This window comes from Rattus rattus, chromosome 10 (assembly GCF_011064425.1).
Source record: "Rattus rattus isolate New Zealand chromosome 10, Rrattus_CSIRO_v1, whole genome shotgun sequence".
NCBI classification, from domain to species: domain Eukaryota; kingdom Metazoa; phylum Chordata; class Mammalia; order Rodentia; family Muridae; genus Rattus; species Rattus rattus.
This window is the reverse complement of record NC_046163.1, coordinates 74361605-74376636: the sequence shown is the minus strand read 5'-3', so window position 1 is coordinate 74376636 and position 15032 is coordinate 74361605. Positions and strand designations below refer to the sequence as shown.

The window sequence follows — 15032 nt, the reverse complement described above, 5'->3', positions numbered from 1 at the left end:
TAAAATGTTAGGGTACACTACATTTTTAGAGTGAGTGAATGGTGATGACTAGAATAGGTCTGAATATTAAACTTGTTGATATACATAATTAGTGAGTATATGACTTTGTTTAGTAGCCAAACAGGTCATATATTTTACATTATTTTCTCAAGAAGTTTATATTTTGCAAAAAAATATTAAGGTGAAATGAATGTGTAAAAATGCATACTGTTAAAAGACTCAATGTGCCTTATCATAGAATGTTGTCTCTAAGAAGAGAAAATAGAAGAAAGAAATACAAGCAATTCATTAATAGATTTACATTGATAAGCAGAGGGAAGGATGGAAGAAAACTTAGGAAATGAAATGTTGAAAACTTTTTCTCTCTCAAGGGCTATATTCCAGAACTGGTTAGAGAGGAAGCACATGTGTAAAATAAAACAGAGGATAAAAGAAGGTGAGCAAATGGTAGCAACAAACGAAAGACAAGTAGAGGCAGAAAGCTAAACTATGGGTTGGGTTCATGATAATAGTACCACATAACATGTGCTACACTCTACTTGCTTTCCCTGTTGCTATTTATTTCTTTCTACCTAGGCAAAAATACTTAGAAGCACAAGAGCTCCTCTGAACTTATATTTTGTAAGTTAAGTGTAATGTATTTGCATGGCTTTGTAGATTGTGATGGATGAACACAATAGAATTAGTGCAAAAAATTTAAACCTGCTGATTTAATGTGTGGAATTTTAATTTTTCTTCACTTATCAGAGTAATACATCATAAATGTAAAAGGTTTTTTTTGTTTTTGTTTTTTTTATTCTCAAATAAAGACTTTGTGTTATTTGCAGGAAAATTGATGTGACTGCAAATAATGACATTAAGTGAATTAGGTAAGTCTCTTAGAGACAATTGTCGTATGATTTTTCATCTGCTGATAGTTCCTAGATTATGAATAGAATCGTAAAGTAATGTAATGTCATTAAAGTAAAAATGACACTGTTGAAGAGACAAAAGTATTAACAGAAGGGAATTGGGAAGGGCAGAAGGAAGGTACCATGGAATATGCCCAGCTTGCAAAGTTTGTTAGTATAAAAGTGTACATTATAAAAGACAATACCATGGACTATAAAATTTTAAATAGTGTGTAATAAAAACAAATATAAATTTTGAATATGTATACTTGTGATTATGTCTGTTGGGTTTCAGACCCTGGACAGGGAGCTGAGTTGCCTATATCCCATACCAAAATCAACCTAGTTTCCAGGTCCTCTCGGCACCCATCAGTTTCTACCTGAACTTTCCAACTTTCCAACCCAGGGGCTTTGCTCCCTCTGCCCCAGAGGATCTTCACTATATAACTCAGAAACATTTCTCTCTCTCTCTCTCTCTCTCTCTCTCTCTCTCTCTCTCTCTCTCTCTCTCTCTCTCTCTCTCTGTGTGTGTGTCTCTCTCTTTCTCTCTCTCTCTCTTTCTCTGCATGCACATTTTTTTCTCTTCCCCCTCACTCTGTTTCCCTGTGCATTATGTCCTAAATGTCCCCCTACTACGTGGTTGCTAAGCTCAACCAAGAGCTTCCTGCAATGCATCTGCCTTTATCCTTAAATTTGGTTTGAATTAGCTCATTTTGTCATTTGAACATACCTAGCAATATCTACTTCAACTTATTAATAATTTTTGCATTCATTAGATCAAATCACTAATTTTCTACTTTTTCCATTTAAGTTTTCGAATGAATATAATTTCAAATGAGATTATCAGTGTTCATTACTTCTTCGTTAATGTTATTGTTCAAGTGACTCCCAATCAACTAAGCCATGGGGGTTAGAAACTGAACCAAGTGTCAGTGTATTTCAGGAATAACCCCTCTGGTGATGCACTTTGATCAAAGGCAGAGTTCTGTTACAGATATACCAATACAAGGTAAAGAAAAATGGCTCCTATCAATTCACTAAGACATACTTAGAAAGCTAGTTCAGTACAGTTGACCTTTCATATTATGAAATATTTCCATTAATGTTGTGAGCGATGCTATTATTTTGTTTATCCTTATTAACTTGAGTATTTCTTATTTACATTTTGATTGCTATTCCCCTTCCTGGTCTCCAGGCCAACATCCTTAACCCTTTCCCATCCCCTTCTATATGGGCTTCCCCTCCCCATCCTTCCCCCATTACCACCCTCCCCCCAACAATCACGTTCTCTGGGTATTCAGTCTTGACAGGACCAAGGGCTTCCATCCATTATTGATGTTAATATTATGGTTAGAGTTAAGTATGACTGGGTTCATGGAAAATCCCCAGCCAGCTGTAGTACACTAATACAAACCTGGAGGTCAGGATAATGACAAAATTGTGATCTTGCTGAGAAATACATCTGACATCAAGTTACCCAATGTAATGACCTGTAACCTTTCTGAGAAACCAACATCCTGCTGTCTAATGATATGACAAACCTGTAACATTTCTGAAAAGGCAACATCCTGTTGACATCAACTGACCACAAGAGAACTGTGTCCTTTGCCTGCGTAAACATTTCCCACTTACCCCTTCTCTCTGTTACTCCTGTTATGGTATAAATTTAGCCTTGGGAAAAAATAAAATTGGCACCTTGATCAGACTCTTGTCTTGGCATCCTTCTTCACATCTTTTGTCCCTCATTCTCTTCCGGGTACCCTGTACACCCTCGTTGACTGTCCTGCAGGACGAGACACATTAATGATATGAGAATGAGCCAAGAAGGTAAGGCTTCTTCTGGGTCTTAGTGGTGAAGAGAGTATGCCCATGTTCACACTTATAGCATGGGGAAAAGGAAGCAAGGAGCTGGAAGAAAGAAAAGAGGAGATTGAGAAAGAAGGAGAAGTAGAAAGGTAATAAATAAAGAAGGGAAGTGTAGATGAAATAGGGGAAATGTGGCAGAGACAGAGAAAGAAGAGCATGGGTCCTATAGAAAACCTTGTAATCTGTACTCTAGGCCATATGACATTCCTTTCAAACTAATGGATTTTAAAACACTAACTACTTAGAAATAGGTCCCATGTAGCTAAGTTATTGTTAAACTTACTATGTAGCTGATAAAACCTTGATCTTCTGATCCTTCTATATCCACATATGTTAGTGAGAATGAAATCCTGTGTTTTATACATTAGAGCTGTAGTCCCATTTTCAGTCCCTCCATTCGTAGCTGGAAGCTTTTTTCATACGTAAAATCTTATCTATGAGGAGAGATGACAGGTTGTGATATAAAATACCACAAGTATAAGGCATCTTTAAGGGAGAGTAGAGTGATCTGAAATATGTAAGACAAATCTGAACGTTAAAAAAAATAGATAATGGTATTAACACAACCACCATCACTCTCTCTCTCTCTCTCTCTCTCTCTCTCTCTCTCTCTCTCTCTCTCAAATTTAGCATTTGTTAAAAGTTTGTGTACTGAAGAGGAAAAACAGGATTAGAGAAAAGAAAATAATTAAATCTTTTGCACAGGCAATATGCACAGACTCACACAAACTCATGGACACACTTGCTCTGGTATGGCCTAACCACATGTCTCATCAAAATCATAAGTATTTATTCATATGTACACACACACACACACACACACACACACACAATTTGGTGGATAAGGGAGAGCTAATACCTACCAGCTACAAACATATAATTGGAGAGCCAATGGGGAAAAGACCCTGATGCCACACTTTATTCCTTTACTCTGTCCTTCTTATAGCTTCTTAGACAAAAGTTCTTACAACATTACCTATTACATAAATGGTACCCAAAAGAGGAGTTACAAATGGATATTGACAGTTATGTTCAAAGCAATGATTAATTCTATGAGTTCATTATAAGTTCAAATCAATAGTTTCACATGGCCTTCCTTTGTTATAGTGTATACTTGTGGCTTCATCAATAGATATCAAAAGACCCCTGAAGTGGGGAGACGCTCACTCAAGTCTCAGGATGATGTGACCCCACAAGAACTCACGAGAGTTCTATCTTGATGCAATCAACAAGAAGTTTATTGATAAGGACGACAGAAACCAGCCCTTGTGGTTGAGACTCGTATCCCACACAGGGGTAGAGGAGTTCGACTCCGAATGGCTGGGAGAAGTGGTATTTAAAGGGAAAACCACACCGAATCACAAGGAAGAACCTCCTGTTTTTCATGATTGTTTAATCCTCCTATTATCTGAACAAGTGGGTGTGATTTAGCAAGTTCCTGGAACAAAGTGGCTGAACCAGCTGGTGCAATTACTATTTCTGTGGTCAGCTAGTTCCTGGAACAGGGAGTTCCAGGCCCCAACTATTTTTCTTTACTTTGGCTTCAATTTTTGTCTAGGGGGCAATTTTAAACTTTTACCTTTCATTCCCCATTTCTTCTAATGGCTAGTTCTAATCATAGAACTAAACTTCAGTATCTTACAGCACTCACTCTTTCCCTAAGAGAAGTTACTAAATTTCTCTCTTGATATGTGAGGCATGAATCCAAGCTGAAATGCCTTCTACTGCTGTAGGAGCTGTCAGAAGTACCAGGTACCGCCCCTTCCAGCAAGGTCCTAGATTCCCAACTCAATGGCGTCGAACCAGGACAGCATCTCCAACCTGGAATTGGTGGGGTGTTTTCAGATCTCCTGGCTCGTAGTCCTTCCTCAGTCATTCCCAGGCCTCACACTAGAGAAGCTCGAGAGCTTTCATGCGGGTACGCAGTGATTGAGAAAGAACAGAATCAGGGTCAAACACCCCACCTGCCTCTGTAAGGGGCAGTGGTCCTCCAAACAGAATCTCATAGGGGGTCACCTTAAAGCACCCTGGGGTATCCCTAACTCAGAGCAAAGCAAAGGGAAGAAGGACTGTCCAGTCTCCCCCGCCGGTCTCCAAGGCTAATTTTATCGAGGTCTCTTTTAAGGTTCAATTCATCCTTTCTACCTGTCCTGAGCTCTGGGAGCTATAACTTCCAATTAATCCCCAGTTAGGTGACCAGTCCCTGACTTACCTGGACAATGAAAGTAGGTCCATTGTCAGACCTGATTACCTTCGGAATTCCAAACCAAGGGAAGATTTCTTCTAGTATCTTCTTGATGACTGCTGAGGCCATCTCTTGCTTGGTGGGGAAAGCTTCTATCTATTCCTACAAGCACTCCTGGTTTTAACTCAGTGAAGGTAACTTCGACTTCCCACTAAACTCCCTAAGTCTCTTTGCCCTGTTTGCCACTAAGCATTCACTTGCTGACATACCTTAAGCAATTTGGGCCTTTTCTTCTGTTGTATATTCTAAGTGAGCCCATCCTTTAGTCCAATCCCAGTTCCCAGTGGCTGTCTCTTGCAGGGCTGCCGAGCCACTTGATCTGCTTCATTATTGCCCCCATGCCACTGAATCTCTTCCCTCCTGATGTCCTGGAAATGAATAATTCTCACAGTTGCTGGCTTCCTCAGGGCATCCAAGAGATGACAAGGGATAGGGGCAGTCAGAGATGACCATGAACTAGTGGGTTATGCGGCCCATGCCAAGGTCCACAGTTCTTCAGGTAGTCCATATGCTTGACTACCCTACATTCCTACAATGGACCTTGAGAGCTTGTGTGGTGATTCATGAAGGGGAGCGCAGCTACTGGTAGACCCTTGACCGAAGACTGGTCCACCTAACCAAAAGCACAATCATCACAATACTACCCAAAGCAAAATCAAACTCTAATTGTCCAACGTCTGGGACATGCAGGTCTTTTAGAAGACCCATGTTATATTCTCAGCACCTACTTGGCAATTCAAAAGTGTTTTACCAGTTCCAGTGTAGCTAATTTCCTCTTCTAGTTTCTGTTATGCTAGAAGTATACACTCTGTGTAGACTTGGCATACATGTATTTGCATTCTGGAGAACATACATACATCCCAAATAACTTTTTTAAAAATTTGAAAAAGCAAGAGAGATTGTCATTACATGATCAATCTGAGGCTTTGAGTTGACTCAAGACAATTTCACTTATTTTCCTTTTGCATAGATGATGGAACCAGACTTCAAATTATTTTTTTTCAATTGCAATTTTTATCTTTATTAAACTTTTCAAAGTTTTGAACAGAAATATTGAGATAATCACATAAGTAAATTTCATTTCACATAAGTTCATTTTCTAAACTATTTAGACTTTATAAAAGACATTAGCACAATATCTCCACAAACAGTTTTATAGGCAATTATCAATAAAAGTGACAAACTTGTTAATCAATCAGCCTTCATTTCCTTATACAGTCTGAGAAAAAGATGTTTAAAAATAAAATCAAAGATTAAGTTATCCAATAGCATCACAGATAAATTCACCTTCTACATACCAACTACACTTTTTACAAGATTGAGTTTTATGTATAACATCAATGAAATTTGTGCATTCAGGATACTTATTCTCTCCTCTCCCCCATCAAAAGCAGAACATATCTAATTTTAAATTCTGGGGAAAATGCATGCTCATTTCTAAGCAAAAGGAAGCCAGATTTGCATAACACATTTTTTTCTATTCACAAGTAAAATTAAAAAAAAATTAAATAATTAAAAATAAACTTTGAAAAATACAAAACTGTACTTTCATTGAATCAATATTGCAGAAAAAAAAACTGTTTACTTAGAAAGGCCCCCTAAAGCAAACTTAGCTTAACATTGCAGGGACCAATGGGTCTACCACTTAGATCTTTAACAGCAGCCAGAGATTCATTATAGTTTGTCATCGCAACAACAGCTTCTCCTAAAAGTAATCCTTCTTCATTATATTTTATTGAAACTGAATCAGGTATGACTTTATAACCATAGATAAAGTCTAAAATTTCATTAGTACTGACTTTGAGTGGAAGATTTGAGATCATAACACAAATTATTCTACCTGAAACACAATTTAATTTTAATTAAGGCATAAATTTTCCCTGAGGGAAATTTCTCATATTATACTTTCCAAAATAAAATTTGTCACCTTCTAGGTTACCAATATTCACAAAAGGATGGTGTCCTCTGAAATCAGGTGAGGTCCAAAAATTCTCTCTGAGAAGTCTAAAATTATTAGTAAGTCTAAGGTTCCCCTCAAGAACTTCCCTGTGGTCTTCCACAGACACCTGCATGAAGTCTTCATCAGTGGGACTTCTCAAATCTTCTTGGGAAGTCCTGAAGTCCTCATCAGAAGGGTACATAAAGACTTCCTCTGCCACATGCATAAAATCAGGGGCACATTAGATGGCCACCCACAAAAATTTCAGGCATTTCTGAGAGGAAGATTACAGGCATGTGGCAGACTTCGTATTCTTAACATGCATATAACCCATAGCACCTTTCTTTTTCCCTGTACTGATGTATCTATCTACCTATTCACTTCAGGAACCTTCTGCATAGTGAAATTGATCCCATAATTTCAAAAGTTCATCTGATCATTATTTCCATGTCTGAGTCCAGCAAATTTTTGCACATGGATCGTGTGTATTAATTTAATTGTTTTCTCAATAATTTTTTGGGTTGCTGTTGACTGTGGATGAGCAGAACATAATCATTGATAAAATCCTGGAAGCTTGGGAGAAGGAGGGAGACTTCTGTCCCTAGAACTTGAAAAGGAATGAAAAATCGACCCAAGCACACTGAGCATGAGAATCCATAGTTCCTATTTTGTTTTGCCCAATGAAGACATTGGAGGTAGATTTATTACCTTGGAAGACTTTAAAATTCTAAAATAGGTCATATTTTCTCATGCATTAATGTTTTGATAAAATTATTAATGTAGCCCTGTAAGATATATTTTTAGGAATCCTAGCATGAAGATTACACAAAAGCATTGCATGGCAGCCACACAGGTCTGCCTTTATTAACACAGACTTTGTTCCAATTTCTGGCATTTGAATACCGGATCCACAAAAGTTCAGGCCTTAACTGGAGAAAAGAACAGTAGTGGGAATAGAAGGAAAAAGAACAGGCTCATTCTTTGCTATTTCTTGAGTCACATTCACGGTAAGCATTTACTTACAGTTACTCTCTGAAATTTGCACATCTTCCTAAGGGACAAGTAAGTGTTTTTATCTCAATTTCACAGATGAAAAACTTGAAACCCAAGGTTAAGTGATTTGTTTGCTGCAGCTTTGGGAGCCAATGTAAAGATCAGACTTTCAACATCAATGTTTGATTGCTCAGATATCTTAACCAGAACACTAAGAATAACACACGTTTGGAAAATGGTTTTAACTGTACTTGATTTGTACTTGTACAAATATTCTGAAATGCTCTGGGTCACAAGAACCTTTATAACATCACAAAAATCAGAAATGTTTTGAGTCAAAATGGGCTTTCTTGGGGAAATACATAGAACAAATGATGGCAAAGTGATGCTGACCAGTCTTCTATTTAATAGAGATGAGTATTGTTAAGTTTATAACCTGCATACATAAGCACTGCATCTACATCATTTTCACCCCTCCCTTATTCTTCAATAACTTATGTGTCATATCTTTCTTACAAATCATGGTCTCTTCCTTAATTATTATTGCTTCACACACACACATACAAAGATTTAAATTATAGACCCATATTTTTTGCTCATTTATATTGTAGATAATTGAATTGTTCTGTGTTCACAATATACTGGTTATATTTAGAATGATAAACTGCTAATTAAACCAAAGATTGGTGCTGTTAATTTTTAAAAATTTTTATTTAAAATACCACTGAAGGCAGTGTAAAGGAATTAAGCACATGTAAAATGATAAAAGAGTTTTATGCCAAAGAACAGATACCCTTTCTCTTCTCTCTCTCTCTCTCTCTCTCTCTCTCTCTCTCTCTCTCTCTCTCTCTCTGTGTGTGTGTGTGTGTGTGTTCATATGCATGTGCCTTTGTGTATGTACATACACTTATATATGTATAAGTATACATGAAGTGTAGAGAAAAATACAGGGATCTCATTATATGTGCATATTATTTTGAGTATTCTCCCCCATTTTGACTGGTGCTTACCTGTTCAAGTTGCCTCTTTTCCTCATCACCACCTGGATTACAATTGTCCACTGGTGGGGAAAGCTTTTAAGGTGATAGGATCAAACTCCTTTCTTACTTGTTTTCATACTTATATGGCCAGAATCTAGCATTTTCCCTACTGAGTCATCTCTCTAACTCCAATGAGAAGCCAATATCGACTGAAATCTCTTGGGGAAGAAAGTTAGACTCTCAGAAGTATGGACAATCCTGAGAGATGTGGAGAGACTGGCACTTCTACTCACATTCCTGTCCCACGGAGAACCTGCCTAGAGCCCTCTGGATAGAGGAATATGAGAGAAGTCAGTGGCAGGAACCTTCTGGTTTCTGCCTGTGAACAGAACTAAGCTGACTCTGTCCCATAGCTCTCTGTAACCAAATCCTGTTGCGGGGAGGGCTGGACTCCCAGAAGTGCATGCGGTCCTAGGACCTCAGAGGAGACAACTACTTCCGTCCACATTCCTGAACCAAGAGGAAACCACCTAGTACCCTCTGTTCCCTCTAGGCATGGGAACCCAGGAACTGTCCAGGTAGGACCTTTCCAGTTTTTCTGCCTTTGCCAAGAGCCAGAATCCAGTCACTAGCAGTGCCAATACACCTGGGAGCAGATGTAAGACAAAATCTTCTGCTCCAAGCCACCCACACAAAGGAAGAAGTGCTCTGTGACAGGACCTTTCTGATATCTGCCTGAGTCTAGAGCTGAAAGCTAGTTGTCTGGAGCACTGACACACCTGACACCAGAGGTAAGACAAACTCCTATGCTCCAATCGACCCACCTGGAGGCTTCAGGTCACACAAACCCAAGAGCACCTCTCTGTTCCCTGATTCAGATGAAAGAAAGCAGGTCTAACAGGAGTGCTAACACATAGCCTTACATGAGGGTCAAGGAACTGTCTGAGACAGCAGGACAAGTTAGCACAAGAGGCAACCTGATGGCAAGAGAAAAGCAAAGGAACCTAATCCAGAAATTCCAAGAATACTTGGCATCATCAAAGCCCAGTTCTCCCACCAAAGAAAATACTGGATATCCAAACAGCAGAAAAGCAAAATTGGGATTCAAAATCTCATCTCATGATGATGATAGAGGACTTTAAGAATGAAATAAATAACTGCCTTAAAAAAAATTACAGAACAACACAGGTAAAGGAGTAGAATAACTTATGGAGGAAACATAAATACCCCTTAAAAATTACAGGAAAACACATTCCAAACCGGTGAATGAATTGAACAAAACCATCCAGAATTTCAAACCCAAAATAGAAACAAACAAAAAAAAAAAAAACCCAGAAAAGGAGACAACCCAGGAGATAGCAAACCTAGGAAAGAGATCAAGAGTCATAGATGCAAGCATCACCAACAGAATACAAGACATAAATGTGAAAATCTCAAGGGTGAAAGACACCATGGAAAACATTGACAGAACCATCAAAGATAATGTAAAATGCAAAAAAGCACCTAACACAAACACCCAGGAAATCCAGGATAAAATCAGAAGTCCAAACCTAGGTGTAATAGGTACAGAAGAGAGTGAAGACTTCCAACTTATAGGGCTGTAAATATCTTCAACAAAATTATAAAAGAAAATTTCCCTAACCTAAAGAAAGAGATGCTGATGAACAGAAGAAAAGGCTACAAAACTCCAAATAGATTGGACCAGATTCCTCCCATCACATAATAGTCAAAATAGCAAATGCACAAAAAAGAAAGATTAAAAGCAGTAAGGGAAAAAAAGGTCAAGCAACATATAAAGGCAAACCTATTAGAATTACACCAGATTTTTCACCAGAGACTATGAAAGTCAGAAGATCCTAGCAGAAATCATACAGACACTAATAGAAAAACTGCCAGTAATATCCAGAAAATATTTCAATTATCATAGATGGAGAGACCAAGATGTTTCATGACAGAACCAAATTTACACAATCTCTCTCTACAAATCTATCCCCACAAAATATAATGGATGGAAAATTCCAACAAAAATATATAAACTACTCCCTAGAAAAAAGAAGAAATTAATTTCCTTGCAATGAAACCAAAAGAGGAGAGACACACAAATATAATTTCACCTCTACAAAGAAAAATAACAGGAAAAAACAATCACTATACCTAATATCTCTTAAAATCTATCCTTAATAAAACAACGTAGACTAATACACTGGATATCGAAAGAGAACACAGCACATTTCTTCATACAAGAAACATACCTCAGGGAAAAAGACAGGCACCACCTCAGAGTAAAAGGCTGAAAAAGATTTTTCCAAGCAAATGGTCTGATGAAAAAAAGGTTTAGTAACCATTCCAATATTGAATAAAATGGACTTTCAACAAAAAGTTATCAAAAAGATAAGAAAGGTCATTTCATGTACATCAAAGGAAAAATCCACAAAGATGAACTCATAAGCCTAAACACCTATGGTCCAAATGGAAGGACACCTACATTCATAGAAGAAACCTTAATAAAGCTAAAAACAAAACAAACAAAAAAAAACAAAAAAAATAAAGCTAAAAACACATTGTACTTCACACAATAATAGGGGGAGATTTCAACACTCCAATCTCATCATTGGACAGATAATAGAAACAGAAACTAAACAGAGACATAGAGAAACTAAGAGAAGTTATAAAGCAAATGGATTTAACAGATACTTATAGAATACTTTATCCTAAAACAAAGAATATAACTTCTTATCAGCACTTCATGGTACCTTCTCCAAAACTGACCACATAATTGGTCACAAAACAAACCTCAACAGATACAAGAAGACTGAAATAATGCCATGCATCCTATCAGATAATCAAGGACTAAGTATGGTCTTCAATAACAGCAATAACAACAGTAAGCCCACATACACATGGAAGTTGATCAATGTTCTCCTCAATGCTAACTTGTCAAAGAAGAAATAAAGGAAGTAATTAAAGACTTTTTAAGAATTTAATGCAAATTAAGGTAAAACATACCCTAACTTATGGGACATAATGAAAGCAGTGCCAAGAGAAAAACTCATAGGACTCAGTGCCTCCAAAAAAGACACAGGAGGTAACTAACATAAATTATCAGCTTGTCAGCACACCTAAAACATCTAGAACAGAAAGAAGCAAATGCACTAAAGAGTAATAGAGAGTAGGAAATAATCAAACCCTGGGCTGAAATCAAGCAAGTAGAAACAAAAACAAATATACAAAAAATCAACAAAACTAGGAACTGGTTCTTTGAGAAAGTCAACAACATAGATAAACCATAAGCCAGACTAACCAGAGAGCACAGAGAGTGTATCAAAATTACAAAATCAGAAATGAAAAGAGAGACATAGTAACAGAATCTGAAGAAATTAGAAAAACTCATTAGATACTACTACAAAAGCCTATGTTCAAGAAAACTAGGAAATCTGGATGAAATGGACAATTTTCAAGACAAACACTAGGCACCAAAGCCAAATCAGGAACAGATAAGCAATCTAAACTATCCCATAACTCCTAAAGAAACACAAACAGTTATTAAAACTCTTCCAACCAAAAAGAGCCCAGAATCAGAAAGGTTTAGTGCAGAATTCTATCAGACCTTCATAGAAGACCTCATACCAATACTTTCAAAGCTATTCCACAGAATAGAAACAGAAGGAGAACTACCTGATTCCTTCTATGAAGCAACAATTCGGCTTATACCTAAACCAAAAAAAGACTCACACAAAGAAAGAGAACTTCAAACCAATTTCCCTTATGAATATTGAAGCAAAAATACTCAATAAATTTCTCACAAACTAATACGAGAACACATCAAAAGGATCATTCATCATGATCGAGTTGGCTTCATTCCTGGGATGCTGGGATGATTCAATATATGGAAATTCATCAATGTAATCCACTGTGTAAACAAACCACAAGAAAAAAAAAAAACATGATCATCTCATTAGATGCTGAGAAAGCATTTGACAAAATTCAACACTCCACCATGATAAAAGTCTTGGAAAGTTCAGAAATTATTATGTAAACATAGTAAAAGCAATATACAGCAAACCAGTAGCCAACATTAAACCAAATAGAGAAAACTTTGAAGCTATCCCTCTAAAATCAGGGACTAGATAAGGTTGTCCACTCTCCTATTATTTATTCAATATAATAATGGAAGTCCTAGCCAGAGCAATCAGACAACTAAAGGAGATCCAAGGGATACAAATTGGAAAGGAAGAAGTCAAAATATCACTATTTGCATATAATATGTTAATATAGTTAAGTGATCCTTAAAGCTCCACCAGAGAACTACTCATAAACAACTTCTGCAAAGTGTCAGAATGTAAAATTAACTCAAACAAATCAGTAGCTTCCCTCTACTCAAATGATAAACAGGCTGAAAAATAAATTAGGGAAATTATACCCTTCACAATAGTCCCAAATAATATAACTTGCCTCTTCCTTCATCGGGACTCTAACCAAGCAAGTGAAAGATCTGTAGGATAAGAACTTCAAGTCTCTGAAGAAGGAAGTTGACAAAGATCTCAGAAGATGGAAAAACCTCCCATGCTCATGGATTGGCAGGATTAATTTAGTACAAATGGCCATTTTGCTGAAAGGATTCTACAGATTCAATGAAATCTCTGTCAAAATTCCAACTCAATTCTTTATAAAGTTAGAAAGAGCAATTTGCATATTCATTTGGAATAACAAAAAACCCAGGATCAAGAAAACCATCCTCAACAATAAAAGAACTTCTGGTGGAATCACCTTCCCTGACCTCAACCAGTATCACAGAGCAATAGTGACAAAACCTGTATGGTATTGGTACAGAGGTAAGCAGGTAGATTAGTGCAATATAATTTTTTTAAAGTGATTTTACCTTTATTTTCTTCACGTTACGCCAATCATTAAATTTCACAGTGATTTCTGGGGTAGGGCAGAAGGAAGGCATCATTCACAGCAATGGTTGCCCTTACTGGGGGAGCTGGAGGAGCATGGACTGCCCTGCTGTCAGGTAGGTGATGTTCCGAGAGCCGGAGAGCTGGTAAGTAATGTCCTTAGCTGCTTCCAGTGTTTGCAGCTCGATCAGGCCATCACTGGTGGTGGCCAGTGAGTTGGCGATCAGCTTGGTCGCCTTGGAATCCCCCTCAGCAGAGATGATGGCTGCCTTCTGCTGCTCAGTGTTTTTCACTACAAATCTGGCTCTCTGCTTCCTGCTGAGACACTTGTTTGGTTTCCACCGCCTCTGTGAACTCCTTCCCGAAGGTCAGATGTTTCAGAGATAGGTCATCCAGGATGAGCCCAAATGTTGCTGCTCACTCTGTGAGGTCATCGCTCACCTGCTCGGAGACCAGCTCTCGCTGGGTAATCAATTCTCCAGCATCGAATCGAGCCACCACCGACTTGAGGATTTTTGTGGTGATAGATGGCAGCACCCACTCATCATAGTCCTCACCAATGCTGGTATAGATACGAGGAAGCTGGCTGGTCACTGGCCAGAAGAGGATCCGTAGTGTGATGTTGACATTCTGCAAGTCTTTGCTACCAGTGATGACGGGTACATTCCGTGTTTCAGAGTGGCGGCAGTCAAAGATGATTGGCTTCTGTACCCAAGGGATGAGAAAGTGAGACCCTTCCCCTAACACAATGTCCCGTATGCCACGGAATCGGTCGAAGATGACAGCTCTGTGTCCAGCATCCACTTTATATAAAGCAGAGTTCACCAGGACTCCTGCAACTGCTAAAGCCAGGCCAAACTTTCCGATGGACTAAAACACTTTGGCAGCCATGACTCCTTCTGTTGCTTCCACTCACACCTGTTTCTACTCTGACCCCCACATTAGTGGAATAGAATTTAAGACCCAGAAATGAACCCACACACCTATGGTCACTTGATCTTTGACAAAGGAGCAAAAATGTTCCTGTAGAAAAGAGATAGCAGTTTCAACATATGGTACTCGATCAACTGGAGGTCAGCATGTAGAAGAATGCAAATTGACCCATTCTTATCGCCCTTTACAAAGCTTAAGTCCAAGTCGATCAAGGACCTCCACATAAAACCAGATACAGTAAAACTAATAGACGAAAAATTGAGGAAGAGCCTGGAGCATATGGGTACT

General features: G+C 38.1%; 2 pseudogenes; both read right to left on the bottom strand.

Moving 5' to 3' along the window:
- Positions 1-6599: 6599 nt before the first annotated feature.
- Positions 6600-7181, bottom strand: LOC116910937 (annotated as a pseudogene).
- Positions 7182-13885: 6704 nt separating this feature from the next.
- On the bottom strand, positions 13886-14702 carry LOC116911757 (annotated as a pseudogene).
- Between the last annotated feature and the right edge of the window lie 330 nt (positions 14703-15032).